The following is a 17,581-nucleotide window of genomic DNA, read 5'->3' as shown; positions in this document are numbered from 1 at the left end:
CAAAAAAAAAAAAAAAAAACACAGCTGCCAGCTTGTTGTTGACTATGTTTGGGAGCTAAAAAGTAATAAGAAGTAGGCATCATTGGTACTGTTTTGTCATCATTGTGCTGGAGGTAAGCCCAACTAAGATCCAGTAAGATACTCGGCTCAGCCATCCTTTCTTCCTGACAGGGTGTCTGGGGACATTTTCAGCACCATGTGTTGTTGTTTTCTAACTCTTCCACCTGCCCGGTGACAGTCATCCAAATTAGGAAGAAGACAATTAAAAAGAACATTTTATATGGTAAAATAATGCATGTTTACTCTGGAAACTTACAAAAATACATTAAAGTATAAAGAAGCAGTAAAATTACCGTCTATTCCAGCATCCAGAGGTAAGTGTTGCTAACTTTTTTTTTTTTTTGAGACAGAGTTTCGTCTCGCTCTATTGCCCAGGCTAGAGTGCAGTGGCATGATCACGGCTCACGGCGGCCTCGACCTCCAGGGCTTAAGCGATTCTTCTGCCTCAGCCTCCTGAGTAACTGGAACTACAGGCATGTACTAACATACCTGGCAATTTTTTTTTTTTTTTGAAACAGAGTCTAGCACTGTTGCCAGGGCTGGAGTGCGATGGTGCAATCTTGGCTCACTGCAACCTCCACCTCCCAGGTTCAAGCAATTCTCCTGCCTCAGCCTCCTGAGTAGCTAGGACTACAGGCGCCTGCCGCCATGCCTGGCTAATGTTTGTATTTTTAGTAGAGACAGGGTTCACGATGTTGGTCAGGCTGGTCTTGAACTCTTGACCTTGTGATCCACCCACCTCGGGCTTCTAAAGTGCTGGGATCAGGCATGAGCCACCACGCCTGCCCTGCTTGGCAATTTTATTTTTTATCGTTTGTAGACATGAGGTCTCACTGTGTTGCCCAGGCTGGTCTCAAACTCCTGTGCTCAAGTGATTTTCCCACCTTAGCCCCAAAGTGCTGGGATTACCGGCGCAAGCCAGCACACCCAACCACTGCTAACATTTTAATACCGATCATGCTTTTAGTTGAAAAATAACTTTGTTTGCATATAATAATAATATTTTTATTAGAAAACAAAAAGTAATAAAAATAATGATGACCACTTACTGAGCACTTTGTGTGCCAGCTACTGTACTAAGTGCTACAATATGTATGAACCTATTTAATTTTCCCAACAGCCCTGCCAGGTAGGCTGGTAAGGAAAAAGCAGATTCAAGCCAGGTAGCCTGTTTAGAGCATGTGCTCTTACCCAACACAGTCTTCTTTGTGCACAAAGAAGGAAACAGTGGTCACCTGGAATCCCATGACTTAGAGGGCCACTGTTAGCATGTTACATTTAAGACATTAATTTCAAAAACATCAGTACAAAAATTAGCCAGGTGTGGTGGTGCATGCCTGTAGTTCCAGCTACTCAGGAGGCTGAGGCAGGATAATCGCTTGAGCCCAGGAAGTGGAGGTTGCAGAGAGCTGAGATCGTGCCACTGCACTCCAGCCTGGGTGACAGAGCAAGATTCCGTCTCAAAAACAAAAACAAACCAAAAAAAAGTATTAGTTATTTGCATATGGCGCTGCTCCAAAGTGTAACATTTTCTCTCACAAGCAGAGTGCTGGTACAATGACTAATCTTTTGTCCATTTCTTTATTCCTTAATGCATTCAACCTATTTTTATAGCAGGCCCTGCTGTGGGTGACACTGAGCAACAGTGACTAAGCGAAAAAGTCTGAATGAAGAGGGAAATAATGAAAGGGCCAGGTGCGGTGACAGGCACCTACAGGTCCCAGCTATTCAGGCAGCTGAGGCAGGATGATTATTTGAGCCTGGGAGTTCAAGACCAGCCTGGGTAACATAGTGAGACCCTCCATCTCTAAAAAGAAAAAAAAAAAGGCCGGGAGCAGTGGCTCACGACTGTAATCCCAACACATTGGGAGGTTGAGGCAGGCTGATCATCTGAGGTCAGGAGTTCGAGACCAGCCTAACCAACATGGAGAAACCCTGTTGCTACTAAAAATACAAAATTAGCTGGTCGTGGTGGCTCATGCCTCATGTACTTGGGAGGCTGAGGCAGAAGAATCACTTGAACCTGGGAGGCAGAGGTTGCGGTGAGCCAAGATTACGCCATTGCACTCCAGCCTGGGCAACAAGAGCAAAACTCCATAAAAAAAAAAAATAAAAAAAAAAAAAAAAGGAAGGAAGGAAGGAAGGAAGGAGGGAAGGAAGGAAGGAAACAGCAGTGACTAGAAAATAAGCTGTAGTGGAAGACAGTTCTGAGACAAACTTTCTAACACTACAGTTTAAAATCAGCATCTTCTGGACTAGATTATGCTTCTACAGACTATTGCAGTCATTATCTCACTAGTCTACCAGCACTCACTCTGGCATCCTTCCATCCATCATCTATGTACAACAGCCAGAGTTCCCGTGTATAACACAATTTGGGTCTGTCACCTCTTAAGATGATGACTAAGCTCCTTATCTGGCCCACCAAACCCTGTTGGCCCCATTTCCGGTTGCACCCACTGGCTTCCATGACTTCATCCTCCTCCTCCCTCCTGACAGCCTCTGCTGCACCCTCTGCCTACATTGCTGCCTACAATAATTCTCCTTTCTTGGCTCAGAGGACATTTTCTCAGAGGAGACTTTCCTGACCTCCCTGAATAGGCCAAATTCCTATCTGCCTCCCTGACTAGAGTATGAGCTCGTGGCAACAGGCTCCATGTCAACATTCTGGACACCTAAGTTCTGGCATGGCTCCTGGCACAAGGCAGGCACCCAAAAGGTAAGTGAGTAAATGGATGACTAAATCAGTCTTTTTTTTTTTTTTTTAATTTTTCTGTGAGACAAGAGTCTCACTCTGTCACCCAGGCTGGACTGTAGTGGTACGATCTCAGCTCACTGAAACCTCCGCCTCCCAGGTTCAAGCAATTCTCCTGCCTCAGCCTCCCAAGTAGGTGGGACTACAGGTGCCCATCACCATGCCTGGCTAATTTTTATATTTTTTTTTAGTGGAGACAGGGTTTCACCATGTTGGCCAGGCTGATCTCAAACTCCTAACCTCAAGTAATCCACCTGCCTTGGCCTCCCAAAGTGCTGGTTTTACAGGCATGAGCCACCAGGCCTGGCCAACTAAACCAGTCTTTACTAGGAAGTGCACTAGCTGCTATTTTAAAAAATAAGTCATCCATTTGAATTACTATGTGATCATAAGAATAAGAATAACATTAAGAGAAAACACAGTCTCTGAGACAGAGTGAGCACTGGGCTGACTTCACTGTCCAACAGAGAATAGGATGTTGATCTAACAGAGAAGGGTTCAACTCTGGGATGGAGCCTCAGGGAATAGAGATGATACAGGCTCTTAGAGCCAAATCCACAAATGGTCCATAGTGTAATAGGTTTCCTGATTGGTTGAATCCAGATCATACAGTTGAATCACAGACTGCAGACAGCGACCATTTTACCATCAAGGTGTATTTCTGCTGGTTCTAGCAAGTATTTGGAGAAAAATTGTCTCTATTCTTTCTTATGTGGGGGTGGGAGATCCTTACTGCTTGTTATCTTGAAATTCTTCTTACCCTCCAAAGCTCAGAGTTCTGCAGATTCTCACTTTGAGGGTTCATCCATAAAGACAATGCTTTCTTATTTTTACTTGGCTGGGGTGTTGGTTTGCGTTCATCTGTAAAATGGGGCCAATAATATCTTCCTCAAAGAATTCTTAAGAGGATTATTCAGCTAATTCAATGAAGGAGGATAGAAGTGTATAGTCTACCTAATAAAGACCACTTAAATGTTACTGAAAATGATGCTGGGTGCAGTGGCTCATGCCTATAATCCCAGCACTTTGGGAGGCCGAGGCAGGTGGATCACTTGAGGTCAGGAGTTCAAGACCAGGCTGGCCAACATCATGAAACCCTGTCTCTACTAAAAATACAAAAAATTAGCCAGGTATGGTGGTACATGCCTGTAATGCCGTCTACTTGGGAGGCTGAAGCAGGAGAATTGCTTGAACCCGGGAGGCGGAGGTTGCAGTGAGCCAAGATCATGCCATTGCACCCCAGTCTGGGCAACAAGAGCGAAACTCTGTCTTTAAAAAAAAAAAAAAAAAATTACTGAAAATGGTGTTAGTTATTCAAATGGTAATATTCTTTTTTCTTTTTTTAAGGACCAGAATGCCAGGCCCCACTAAGTGGTGCTATGTATGGACTTCACCTACTTCTATATTGATTCTTTAAGATGGAACAAGAATGATATCTTGTGGATAGCCTTCCTGAACACATTTTTCCTCATTGTGTTAAATGAACTCATGCCTTCAGTATCACCAGATTCAAGGCCAAATTTGTGGGAATGAAATTCCTTAGGCAGTCATCTTGTGAAATAATGTCTTAGGATAGTGGAGTCAGTAAAACACAGAATTTGGTCACAGCCCTAGGTTCTTTTCAGCATCTCACCTTGATTTCTTTCTTTTTTTCTTTTCTTAAAAGACAGAGTCTCCCTCTGTCACCCAGGCTGAAGTGCAATGGTACCATCTCAGCTCATTTCAACTTCTACCTCCCAGACTCAGGTGATCCTCCCACCTCAGCCTCCTGGGTAGCTGGGATTATAGATGCACACCACCACGCACAGCTAATTTTTTTTATTTTTAGTAGAGATGGGTTTCCCCATGTTGCCCAGGTTGATCTCAAACTCCTGGGCCCAAGTGATTCGCCTGCCTTGGCTTCCCAAAGTGCTGAGATTACAGGCATGAGCCACCATGCTGGGACACACCTTGATTTCTTACAAGCTATGTGATCTTAGGAGGTTTATTAACTTCTCAGAGCCTCGATTTCCTCATCTGTAAGAGAGTAGTGATAATATTAGCTTTATCATCAGACTAATTATAAGGATTAGGATAGAAAGGTTTCATCAAAACTGTAAACTCCTGTATAAACTGAGTAATGATGCTATGGACTGAATGTTTGTGTCATTCACATGCTGTAGTCCTAATTCCCAACGTGATGGTGTTTGAAGAAGGGGCCTTTGAGAGGTAATTAGGTTTAGATGAGGTTGTGAGGGTACAGCCCTCATCACAGGATTAGCACTGTTTTAAGAAGACACAGGAGAAAGCTAGCTTCCATCCTCGTTGTGTGGATACAACACAAAGAGCTGTCTACAAACCAGTAAGTGGGCCCTCACCAGACACTGGATCTGCCAACACCTTGATCTTGGATTTCCCAGCCTCCAGAACGGTGGGAAAGAAATGTTGTTTAAGACAGTGGCACCCAACTTTTTTGGCACCAAGGACCAGTTTTGTGGAAGACAGTTTTTTTCCATGGAATATGGGGGGGAAGGGGGGATGGTTTGGAATGAAACTTTCAACTTGCATCATCAGGCATTGGTTAGATTCCCATAAGAGACACTCAACCTAGATCCCTTGTGCAGTTCACAATAGGGTTCATGCTCCTATGAGAATCTAATGCTGCTGCTGATGTCTCAGGAGGCAAAGCTCAGGCAGTAATGCTCACTTGCCTGCCACTCACCTCCTGCCGTGTGACCCGGCTCCTAACAGGCCATGGACCAGGGTTTAAGTCATCCAATATATGATAATTTTGGTATAGCAGCCAAAACTAAGATAAATTATTGTTGTATATACAATAATAACATCAGTTTGATATACAATAATGATAATAAATTGGGCCTAGCTTTCCATAGAAACACAGTCATATTATCCTACCTCTTTGCAGTAAGTTGATCATATGCACTTTGATGGAGCTCAACATAGTAAGGTGTTATGGGAATCAAAACACAACTGTAAAAAATGAGCAAATGACCATTATGAGGTTTAAAACCATAACATGGCTGAGCATGATGGCTCGTGCCTATAATCCCAGAACTTTGGGAGGCCGAGGCTGGAGGATGACTTGTGCTCAGGAGTTCAAGACCAGCCTGGGCAACATAGCAAGACCTTGCCTCTACTAAAAATAAAAAAATTAGTTGCACATGGTGGCACGTGCCTGTAGTCCCAGCTACTTGGGAGCCTGAGGTAAGAGGATTGCTTGAGCCAGAGAGGCCAAAGCAGCAATGAGCCATGATTGTGCCATTGTACTACACTCTGTCTAATCTGGGCAAAAGACCAAGACCCTATCTCAAAATAATAGTAATCATAAAACCATAACAACTGGCATATTTTTCTTATTGTCATTTCTCTAATCAACCAGAAAAGAGTACATTAATCAAATGCGTGAATGCAGCATCCCTACTTAGTTAAAACTAAAGGCATTCTGTTACTGCTGTGTCAATGCCATTCTAAATGAAATATTTTTAGGCTAGACAAGGTGACTCACACCTGTAGTCCCAGCACTTTGGCAGGCCAAGGCAGGTGGATCACCTGAGCTCAGGAGTTCGAGATCAGCCTGGCCAAGATGGCAAAACCCCGTCTCTACTAAAAATACAAAAATTAGCGGGGCGTGGTGACAGTCGCCTATAATCTCAGCTACTCAGGAGGCTGAGGTTGGGAGGCCTGCCTCGACCTCCCAAAGTGCTGGGAGGCAGAGGTTGCAATGAGCCAAGATTGTGCCACTGCACTCCAGTCTGGGTGACAGAGTGAGACTCCATCTCAAAAAAAAGAAAAAAAGAAATATTTTAAAAGAGAAATACGGATACATACATAAGATTTTATGTGAGGTAAGCCCAAGTAAATTATCTAAAAACAAGTAAAATAAACATGTTATTAAATTTAATACTTTATGAATACTGGTTTTAAAGAAAGATTTCTAGGTAGGGTTGTAGATGAGAAAGCATTTACTTTCCCTGTGTGTATATGTATGTGTGTGCATATACACATATGTACATGTATATGGCATATATTTCCCAAAGGAATTTCTGTTTATTTGCTGCTAATTAAAGAAACATTTTGCTTTGTCATTCCCCTCATCTCTTTATATTTAATGTGGAGAAAGAATTTCATGAATCATTCAAACTCTCTTTTTATGCCTGAGAAAGGTTCTGCTTATGTTAGAAGCTGAATGATTTGAGACAAAGTGACAGGCCTACTTTTTATATGTCTTTTAATATTCTTAGTGGTTAATGTCTAGAAGCAAAAACTGTGTGCACAGACATTGCAGCCTGATCCTCCCTGAAGGAAAATCCTGATCACCAACTTCAAAAGCAGCTTTACTAATGATGGGAACAACTTGCAATCTGCAGCCATTATGTTTTAATTTAAACCAGATTTCCTTACAACTCACAAGTACAAAGAATCAATCTCAATGCCCTGAAGATTCTTCAGGCTGTTACTCAGTGATTAATCATGGGGAGGGAAAAAGCACTATTTTCAACTTAATCGGTTGGAGGGCAACCAATAGACATTAAAAAAAAAAAATTTACAGCCCGCTAATGAACAGCTATGCAAGAAATGCACACATTGAAAACACTATATACTCTATAAGGAATGTATAATGCAGAACACTGCTTAATTCTCACAAAACCTTTCTGGTCTTACTTGTTTGTTCTATCTTTTCATTCTATCTGCTGCCTCAATGAGGTAAAGAACCTCTAGGCAGAAGTTATTGAAATACTTTCTAAACCTTGTGCCACATTTTTCAGGCTGAATCATAAATACTTGTGCTGGCAAAGTGGTTACCGCGGGGAACAAGGGGGATTTTTAGGTTGTCTTTCCAACACCTTTTATTAGTATTGTTATAAAGCTTTGGGGGATCGTTATAGTTTGACTGTCTGTGTTGCTAGCTTTTATTATATTTCAAAATGCAATTGAGAAACTCTCTCCTTACCAATACTTAAATAGAATCTCTGGTTCAGAAGCTATTGTTATATATATATTTTTTTTTTTCTTTTTTTTTTTTGAGACGGAGTCTTGCACTGTCACCTGGGCTGGTGTGCAGTGGTGTGATCTCGGCTCACTGCAACCTCTGCCTCCCAGGTTCAAGCAATTCTCCTGCCTCAGCCTCCTTAGTAGCTAGGATTACAGGCACCTGCCACCACACTCGGCTAAGTTTTTTTTTTTTTTTTTTTGTATTTTTTGGTAGAGACGGGGTTTCACTATGTTGGCCAGGCTGGTCTCGAACTCCTGAACTCGTGATCCGCCTGCCTTGGCCTCCCAAAGTGGTGGGATTACAGGCGTGAGCCACTGCACCACATTCCTATATCTATGAGGGTCCTGGCAGAAAACAGAATCGCATACGAAGAGTTTAACTGGAGCTGACGAGATCATTTACAGGGATGTGGGCGTGGTAAGGCATATTCACAAGGCGTTAAGGAAACACCCAGGATTAACAGGGTGGCTGTCACTATCCTGGCCCTGAAGGCAAGGGCAGGAAACAGTGTTGTGAGCACTGTGAGACCTGGAGCTGAGGGAACTGTCGTCCTATGCAGAGGAAGACATAGCCCCTGAGGCAGGGAAGAAACAGGAAGAAGTACCTCAGTCTCTGGCTTCTGCCCTCCATCCCCTGTGAGTGCTTCCCACTGGATAAACCCCAAGGGAAGCTGGAAACAGGGAACCTAGACTACACTGTCAGTAAGGCTCAGCTCATCTGGAGCACAGATCAGGTTACAGAGGGACAGGGAATGAGTTAGGGGAGCAGGAAGGCAAACAGAATAATCAGAACAAACCTTTAAAGGGCCACGTGTCTAGTGATTCTCAGACCTGTTCGGGTGGCAAAGCACGTGAAGATCAGCTGATTCCTACACAACACCTTCAGTCTAACCAACTTTAACTGCCTGCCTACTACATGCTAGGCCCTCCTAGAGGCAGGTGAATTGGGAGGTGCATAAAGCATCATTTCTTGTCTCAGGGGAACCAATAGCCTAAGCCAAGAGATAGTCTGGTAAGAAGAGCATTTCAACATAATGTGGCATGTACAAACTGATGCATGTGTGCAGCCATCTCTTGTAGCGTTGTCTTTGATAGCAAGAAATTAGAAATAAACTAATTGCCCGTCAATTGGGGATTGGTTAAACAAAGAATGGGGCATCAATTCAGTGGAATCCTATATAATTGTATATTTAAAATGAAGAAGATCTTTACGATGGTCCCATGTTATGGAATTCTCTCTGAGGTATATTGTTTTAAAAAACAAGAGCTGCATGTTTTTTAATGGTATGATACATTCGTGTAAAAGGAAGGAAGGAAAAAAAGAAAGGAAGGAAGGAAAGAAGGAAAGAAGGAAGGAAGGCAGGCAGGCAGGCAGGCAGGCAGGCAAGTCTAAGAATTTTAGGATGTACACATGAATTTGTGAGATATTCTGGTCAATCTCTGGAAGGATTCTTACGTAAGTGGTAATGTTGGTTGCCTCTGTGTAAGGGAAAAAGCTGGCCAGGGGACAGGGTAAAAAGAAAGTACACTATCATTTACTCTCTTGAGCCTTTTTAATTTTGAACCACATGAATGTATTATGAATTACAAATAAATGAATGAAAATTCAAAAATCAACACAATATGGTAACGGCACAGGGCATACAGGAGCCCACAGGAGGGATCTGTAGCTTGGCGTTGGGGTCAGCCGAGGCCTTCTGGTGAATGTGCTGCTGAAACTGAATCTCAAAGGAAGAGCAGAGCTTGGCAAGAAAGGAAGAGCTGTGAGCTAGCAGAGATGGTTTGAGCAAAGGCAAAGAGGCTGAAGCTGTGGAGGGGTGTACCTTGGAGTATAAGAGGCTGTGCACGACTAGAGTCCCCCAAAAAATCCAAATGGAGAGTGACCAGAGATGGGGCAGGAAGCTGGCAAGGCCAGGTTATGGGAACCTGATGGACCCTGATAGAGAATTTGAGTTTTGACTGGACGCAGTGGCTCATGCCTGTAATCCCAGCTACTTGGAAAGCTGAGGCAGGTGAATTGCTTGAACTTGGGAGGTGGAGGTTGCAATGAGCTGAGATCGTGCCACTACACTCCCCTGAGCAACAGAGCAAGAACTCTGTCTCAAAAAAAAAAAAAAAAAAAAAAAAGAGGTTTAGTTTTATCCCGAAGAGAATGAAAAGTTACTGTAAACTCTTGGGATCAGGATGGGTTTAAAGATGTGAGACTGGGCCGGGCGCGGTGGCTCAAGCCTGTAATCCAGCACTTTGGGAGGCCGAGACGGGCGGATCACGAGGTCAGGAGATCGAGACCATCCTGGCTAATACGGCGAAACCCCGTCTCTACTAAAAAATATAAAAAACTAGCCGGGCGACGAGGCGGGCGCCTGTAGTCCCAGCTACTCAGGAGGCTGAGACAGGAGAATGGCGTGAACCCGGGAGGCGGAGCTTGCAGTAAGCTGAGAGCCGCCACTGCACTCCAGCCTGGGCGGCAGAGCAAGACTCCGTCTCAAAAAAGAAAAAAAAAGGATGTGAGACTGGAGACACCAATACATTTAATTGCATCAGATGAACCGGGAACAATTGGTCCAGCAGGAAATCCAATTGATACAAATTGACAACAAACAGAAGATGGTTTCCCAATAACATTTGGCAATATTTTAAAACATTAAGCTACCAAGACTTGCTTACTCTGGGTTCATGCATTTTGACATGGTTCAGAATAGAGTTCCTGGAGAAACATTTTATCCATTAGCTTAATATCTGGATTGGGAAACAGGCCTCGGGGCAGGGCACATTGTTAACACAACATTACTTTTCCGAGGGGCACAAGATGAGATCCACAGATCTCGTCCAACCCACACCCCCTGGCCACCAGACCAGACTCTGACTCAGAAGTGGTTGGAGTAGGGAACGTCTCATCCCTGAACAAACCCCCTATCTTCCAGGGCTTATAGCTTTTGCTCCTCCGACTGAAAGAGAGTGGATAGTGAAGCATTGTTGGATTTAGAGACACAACTTTAGTTTCTCGTCTTCGATTTCTCCCTTACTAATTATATAAACCTGGGCAAGCACTTAGAGCTCTGATTTCCATATCTACCAAATGGAGATGTTGATACTTGTTTTTTCTATCTCATGAATACATAGATATATAAAGAAACCTAGATAATATATGTGAATGTGCTTTAAGAACAATAAAGCATAAAATAAACTTGACATTTTAAAAGTAAATAAATAACTAATAATGACTCTTTCCCAGACACAAAACAGACTGTCGAGGCTGGGCGTGGTGGCTCGCGCCTATAATCCCAGCACTTTGGGAGGCCAAGGCAGGAGGATCGCATGAGCCCGGGATTTCCAGACCAGCCTGGGCAGCATCATGAGACCTAGTCTCTACAAAACAAACAAACAAGACAGATCATTAAACTTATAAGCCCTGACTTATTAAGTCATCAATTAACAACCAAAACCAGAAAAACACAAAAACAAAACAAAATATCATCTCCAATGAACTTCCTGTATTCGTGGCGAGATCTGTGTTCTGTGTTCAGAACATTATATCGACGTTCAGTAGAATACCATAGACTAACAATGTTTCATATAGACCAACAGAACTTTAAGGTTTATGTCTAGTTATGACATTTATTCAAGCACAGGAGCTTAGGTATTAAAACTTACTTATAAAGATTTAGCCCATATTTAGTATAAGTATTTACTCAAGTAACAGTAGTAGTAGTAGCTTAAGGGAGTAAAATATCATAGGAGAAAAGAAATGGGTTTTAGAGTCAGAAAGTCCTTGATTAGGTTCACAGCTCAAACTTTTACTTATTTTATGTGTTGGGCGAGCAGCCTTATGCCCCTGAACTTTGGTTTTCTCATCACTATAAGGTGAAGAGACAAATACCACCACTGGGCCATAACTGTGTTCTCCTCCCTTCTGTAGCGACTTGGTAAGAACGAGTAAGCTCACGAAACCCTGTTTTCTAAGTGCCTTCACTTAGAAATGCATACAGAAATAGCGTGTACTTACTATATTATTATCCTGTGACTATATATTGTGTTATAATGCAGCATTGAACTCAAATGACTTGTAGTGAAAGAGGCTTTTCCTGCCCCCTCTGTCTAACAGAGTGTCTGCATCCTTTATTCTTCTTTACTTTTCCTCATAGCACTCATCATTACCTGTTATGTTTGCTTCTTTGTCAGTGACTGCCCCTCCCTAGTAGATGCTGAGTTTCATGGCAGTAGGGGTCCTGTCTGCTGTTCAGTGTTATAGCAATAGCAAGTAAAACAGTGCCTGTACCTAGTAGGGGTTATATAGATCCCAATATGAATGAACAAAGAGGCAAAAGGGCTCATACTATTGTAAAATCTTTATAGAATACAGACGTATGAATTGATTAGAATCACAGAAATCATGATTGTTAGTGCAGAGTGTATTTCTTGCTTTCTGGGAGAAGAGACTCCTCGCTTGGTCCCGGTGAATAGGAGCCACAGGGACGCAGGGAGTACTATTAGAAGGCTAAACCTTGGCCAGGCTTTTTTGTTTATTTATTTATTTCAAGACAGAGTCTCACTCTGTTGCCTAGGCTGGAGTGCAGTGGCATGATCTTGGCTAACTGCAACCTCCATCTCCTGGGTTCAAGCAATTCTCCTGCCTCAGCCTCCCAAGTAGCTGGGACTACAGGTGCATGCCACCACGCCTGGCTAATTTTTTGTATTTTTAGTAGAGGTGGGGTTTCACCATGTTGGCCAGGCTGGTCTTGAACTCCTGACCTCAAGTGATTTACAGGCATGAGCCACCATGCCCTAGCTGGCCGGGGCTTTGAGACCTATGTAAGCTCCATGCAAGCCATACTCATCTTGAAGAAAGACACCAAACTCACACATTCATTCACCCGTTCAATGACTTCTGAGCTTCCCGCTGATACTGGGCACGCAAGGGAAGATGAAACAGGTGTGGTCCCCACCTTCACAGAACTCACAGTTCATCAACCTCATGGCTAATAGGCAAACAGTAAAAATGAATAAATCCACAAAGAGATATAAAATTGCTATTTTTGAAAAGTACAATAAAGGAAAAGAGGGCGTATGAGGGTGTATATGAGACAATAATGAGGAATATCTTTTTTTTTTTTGAGACAGAGTCTCATTCTGTCACCCAGGCTGGAGTGCAGTGGCACAGTCTTGGCTCACTGCAACCTCTGCCTCCCAGATTCAAGCGATTCTCCTGCCTCATCCTCCTGAGTAGCAGGGGCTACAGACGCCTGCCACCACGCGCAGCTAAATTTTTTTTGTATTTTTAGTAGAGACAGGATTTCACCGTGTTAACCAGGATGGTCTCAATCTCCTGACCTTGTGATCTGCGTGCCTCGGCCTTTCAAAGGGCTGGGATTACAGGCGTGAGCCACCGTGCCAGGCCAAAGAATGTCATTTCTATTGGGGATGTCGTAAGGTAGGTTTTCTAGAAGCAGAATCTGAGGTGGGCATTTTCATGCAGTGATTCATGAAGGGCATGCTCTCTGGAAAAACTTGTAAGGGAGTGAGGGCAGCAGGATGGGGCAGGAGAAGAATGTGAGCAATGTTGTGGTTTCAAGAGAACTCTAGACTCAGCCTGACCCCACAGGGAGTTCTGGAGCAGGAATTGCAGGGCCAAGTCTATCCACTCAGACACAAGGGGGCTGAATGGTTTTACCCCACATCTGTCGATAATTGGCTCAGAAGAGCCACTTTAGAAGAAACTTCCAGGAATCTTTCAGCAAGGCAGTTCCCATCAATCAAAGTCTCTGCTCTGAAGAAAGGTGCAAGTGTGCAAATGTCAGTGGCTCACAGCAGCCACACTTGCCCTGGTTGAGGGGCACTAAGTGGGTACACATAGTGTAGATGGGCCATTAGGAGTATGTGCTACAGAGTATGTGCAGAGGCTTCTCTGTAGAAGTTATTTTGAGCTAAGATTTGAAGGATGAGTAGGGGGTAGGCAAAGAGGAGTATTCCAGGCTCAGAGAACAACATGTGCAAAGGTGAAGAAAAACAAACAAAAAAAATCAGCAGGGCTAGAAAATTGTGAGGTATAGGAAAAGCAGGTCAAGATTATTTTGAGGCCGGGTGTGGTGGCTCATGCCTGTAATCCCAGCACTTTGGGAGGCTGAGGCGGGTGGATCACGAGGTCAGGAGATGTCTTAGATGGGAAAAACTTATATTTTTGGCAGGAAATGGTTCTATTTATACTCCTTTGATATGCACAATATATACTTAGAACTTGATATTAAGTGGGTTTTTTCTTTTTTTCTTTTCTGTCTATCCCTGTGTAGTTGGTAGGGCATATTGAAAGAGACTGATAATAAAAGCAAGGTAACAGAACAGCCACTCTGCAACAGCCTGCCACATTTCTGGACTTTGAGATGGAGTCTCGCACTGTTGCCCAGGCTGGAGTGCAGTAGTGCGATCTCAGCTCACTGCAACTTCTGTCTCCTAGGTTCAAGTGATTCTCACGCTTCAGCCTCCCGAGTGGCTGGGATTACGGATGTGTGCCGCCACATCCGGCTAATTTTTTTGTATTTTTAGTAGAGATGGGGTTTCACCATGTTGACCAGGCTAGTCTTGAACTCCTGGCCTTAAGTGATCCACCACCCCCCCGCCCCAGGTTCCCAAAGTGCTGGGATTGAAGGCATGAGCCACTGCGCCCAGCCACTTTTGGAGATTAAATGGGGTATTTGTCTATATTGCTGCATTATAAATTAACATGAGCCTAGTGGCTTACAGCAATACTTTTATTATTGCACAGTTTTCATGGGTCAAGGGTCCGAGAATGGGTCCTTTGCTCAGGGTCTCACAAAGCTACAATCAATGCATCAGCCAGGGCTGGGGTCTTATCTAAGGTTTGGGGTCCTCTTCAAAGTTCACAAAGCTGTTGGAAGAATTCATTTCCTGGCAGCTGTAGAACTCTTGGTGGCTTGCTTCTTTTTTTTTTTTTTTTTTTTTTTTGAGGTGGAGTCTTGCTCTGTCGCCCGGACTGGAGTGCAGTGGCCAGATCTCAGCTCACTGCAAGCTCCGCCTCCCGGGTTTACGCCATTCTCCTGCCTCAGCCTCCCGAGTAGCTGGGACTACAGGCGCCCGCCACCTCGCCCGGCTAGTTTTTTGTATTTTTAGTAGAGACGGGGTTTCACCGTGTAGACCAGGATGGTCTCGATCTCCTGACCTCGTGATCCACCCGTCTCGGCCTCCCAAAGTGCTGGGATTACAGGCTTGAGCCACCGCGCCCGGCGGTGGCTTGCTTCTTTAAGGCCAGCAGGGAGAATCTCTTACCTCTAGCTCCTCTAACAAAGGTTCACCTGATTAGGTAAGTCCACCCAGGATAACCTGCTAGTTGATTAAATTAAAGTCAATTGATTAGGAGCTTTGCTGACATCTGAAAAATCCCTTCACCTTTGCCGTATAGTGTAACCTAATCATAGGAATGAGATTCCATAGGGAGGGGATTATAAAGGGGCTTGGATTGTTGGGGGGACATCTTAGAATTCTGCCTATCACAAACTAAAACTGAAAAGAGATCAATAATAGAAGAGTTTCATGCCACCCTATAGATTTGGTGGGAATTAAAAAAAAAAAAACTTTTACCATTAAATTTCTACCGCAAGATAAGAGCTCTCCACCCAAAACTGGTGAAATCAGTCAGGAGTGAAAGGGGAAGGATGCATAAAGGTGATCCAGGCAGATAGATAATAGAACTGAGTAGACTAGCTTTTCTCCCTGGAAGTCAATACTAAAACAATGCTCTAGGTTACTTAATTGGAAAAATCACCATCCCTGCATTTTCTGAATCTCCTATTATTTTTTCAGATACCAGACAACTGAGCAGATGTTGGAAATAAGTTCAGTTTACTTCTGTTAAGAATCTTATACTCATCTCAATAATAGCATTTTGGGACCCAAGCGATTTGGTATTCTTGAAAATTTACGTTGAGATCTTTATTAAAGCTTTCCGTCATGCAATTAGAATCTGGACTCTGTTCCCTTTCCACCACTTCCACCTTACCAAGCCTCTTGCTAAAGGTACCCCTGGAGACATCTAGAGCAAGACATTTGTCTAGAAGGTCCTGCTGGTCTCCACAACAGATACACAGAATCTCCAGGAAGGTTTGTGGAGTGAATGGAAGTCGGGGCAGAAACTCTCAGTACACATCAATCCAGTGTCAATCCAGGAGCACGAAAGACATGAATTCTGGAGAACAAAATGAGGAAGCAAGTCATGATTCAACCATGCCGGAAAGATCAGTGAGCACAGAAAGAGCCTCACAATTTGGAATCATCATAGACCGTGGAGAAATGAAGTTGACGAAGATAAAAAATCAGGTTTCACTGGTATCATACGGGCTGGGCTTAGTTTCCTATAAAGAGATATAGTGGCTTGCATGGGGATAAGTGGGAATTTTAAAGAATTCCTTGATTATATAATAGTTGGTTCCTAATAGGCACAAAGCAGAAGCTTGAAAGATGTGAAGTTGTTTGCATAAAGTGCTCATATTTTCTTCTGCTTCTGTCCTCAAGGACAAATTGGCTAGCCAATAACGCATATACACACGCGGGAGGGACATATACACTCACTCAAACTCAGAAACATTCAGAACATTAAAAAGTGCACAAGAAGGTCAGGTGCAATGTCTCACACCTGTAATCCCAGCACTTTGGGAGGCCGAGGCGTGTGGATCGGTTGAGTCCAGAAGTTTGAGACCAGCCTGCACAACATGGCAAAACCCTGTTTCTACAAAAAATACAAAAGATCAACCAGGTGTGGTGGTGCACACCTGCAATCCCAGCTACTGAGGTGGGAGGATCGCTTGAACCCGGGAAGTGGAGGTTGCAGTGAGCTGTGATCATGCCACTGCACTCCAGCCTGGGTAACAGAGTGAGACCCCATCTCAAAAAAAAAAAAAAAAGAAAAGAAAAGAAAAGAAAAAAACAGTGCACAAGAAGGATTTTGACAAAAGGCATATGGGGGCCATAGGCCACATTCCCAGAGATTAACTGTAGTCTCAGTTCCCATGGTGATTATACATTCAACTCAGGGACTGCTTCCTACTCAGTGTAACCTCCATTAAGAGGCAGGAGACAAAAAGGAATAAAGCTGAAGCACTTCAATGACACCAGACTGTGCACAAAGGCTGCCAGCACCACAGCGAGACTCAGGGAGCCACTCAAACCATCACATTACACATCTCATAGCACACTAATCGCTCCCTCATCACCAGCAACCATTGTGGAAAAGGCTGGATCAGAAACTCTTTATGAAACATGCAAAGATTTTTTTGCTCCAATTCATCTGAAGTTCCCTTTATTATGTTATTAGTTATGGCCAGATGAACAATTCCGAGATTCTTTCCTATTTCAATTTGTGTAAGAGCCCTTGTGATGTGTGTGTGTGTGTGTGTGTACTTGAATGCATGACTGTAATACATAATGGTCAACAGATAGAAAGCAGTATTCTCCCACTGTCCCCTTCCCATAAAAAGAAAAAGGTTTTGGAAATGTAACCTCGTTTTTTTCTTTTAATTAAATCTTTTATTTTGAGATAATTGTAGGTCCACCTGCAGTTGTAAGAAATAATCCAGAGAGATCTCATATGCTTTTCATCCAGTTTGCCCCAGTGATAACATATTGCATGAATAGAAACAATATTACAACCAGGAAACTGATGTTGATACAATACACTGAACTTATTTATATTTTACCAGTTTTATGTGCGTTCATTTGTGTGTATTTAACGCTATGCAATTTTATCATGTGTACATTCGTGTAACC

At 43.3% G+C, this 17,581-nt stretch overlaps 1 long non-coding RNA gene across 1 annotated transcript; it reads left to right on the top strand.

Moving 5' to 3' along the window:
• The first annotated feature begins 2,521 nt into the window (after positions 1–2,521).
• LOC117072988 lies at positions 2,522–16,552 on the top strand. The gene is made up of 3 exons (XR_004433048.1): positions 2,522–2,779; positions 13,090–13,238; positions 15,623–16,552. It is a non-coding gene; the product is annotated as an uncharacterized LOC117072988 (long non-coding RNA).
• Positions 16,553–17,581: the final 1,029 nt, after the last annotated feature.

The sequence above is a fragment of the Trachypithecus francoisi genome, unplaced genomic scaffold (assembly GCF_009764315.1).
Source record: "Trachypithecus francoisi isolate TF-2019V2 unplaced genomic scaffold, Tfra_2.0 Lachesis_group4, whole genome shotgun sequence".
NCBI classification, from domain to species: Eukaryota; Metazoa; Chordata; class Mammalia; order Primates; family Cercopithecidae; genus Trachypithecus; species Trachypithecus francoisi.
Note: the sequence above shows the minus strand (reverse complement) of the source record. Positions and strands in the feature narration are given on the sequence as shown.